Source organism: Eriocheir sinensis, chromosome 47 (genome assembly GCF_024679095.1).
Source record: "Eriocheir sinensis breed Jianghai 21 chromosome 47, ASM2467909v1, whole genome shotgun sequence".
NCBI lineage: Eukaryota > Metazoa > Arthropoda > Malacostraca > Decapoda > Varunidae > Eriocheir > Eriocheir sinensis.
Genome location: NC_066555.1, coordinates 12,497,432 through 12,498,196, shown reverse-complemented (window position 1 = coordinate 12,498,196; position 765 = coordinate 12,497,432). Strand labels below are relative to the sequence as shown.

Here is a 765-nt window from a genome sequence, read left to right as displayed (position 1 = left end):
CTACACCACAGCCAACAATGGGTGTGTCAAGCCTCGTCTAATTCTTAACATCCCAGCAGCAGGGCACGTCAGGGGAATCTTAGCCCAGTGCTCCACAAGCAATGTATCCAAGGCATGATGCCGCAGATCCACCTCCTGTGAGCACCAAGCCATCTCATTGTGCTCGGTATTATAAGACACTTTGGCTTCTCACATCAGCTATTTCTGAAGGTCAAAGAGGGGTCAATCAGGTTCTAATGAGTGTTTTTTAAGGTTCATGCTACAGAGGAAGGATCAAACTACCACCGGGCTCATAAAATCACCCCTGGAAATGCTCACAACTCCTAGGAAAGCCTTGCCAAATATGTGAACTTGGTTAACAAAATGTTTTAATATAGGAGTGACAATGTGTCTCCACAACGCCCCCACAACAACCCTGCTGATTGTCCTGACACCCTGGAAAGCCTGCCAGACACAGACTTCTCAGCCTCCGTGTGGTCCTCAGTGTTTGGCAGCGTGACAGACAGGGACTGACTGGAAAAGTGGACACTTGTCCGTGGTGGAAAATATTATTTGCATGCTGTTCACAACCAATGGATGTTAAGAGACAGTACAGAAATCTTCTCATATTTGTCTGTCATAAACCTAGTAAATGTTTATAAGTGTTTGTAGGAGTTCCTTTTGGGGTGTTGTATTAGCTAATATGAATACAAGTGTGCCGATGGAGGCTCATAAGTGCTGCAATCCCATTTTTTAATAATAATAATAATAATAATAATAATAATA

The 765-nt window shown here is 43.4% G+C and overlaps 1 pseudogene; it reads left to right on the top strand.

Moving 5' to 3' along the window:
• The window catches only part of LOC126981175 (signal transducer and activator of transcription 5B-like), a 1,308-nt pseudogene extending 795 nt beyond the window's left edge, over nt 1-513 (top strand).
• The last annotated feature ends 252 nt before the right edge of the window (nt 514-765 follow it).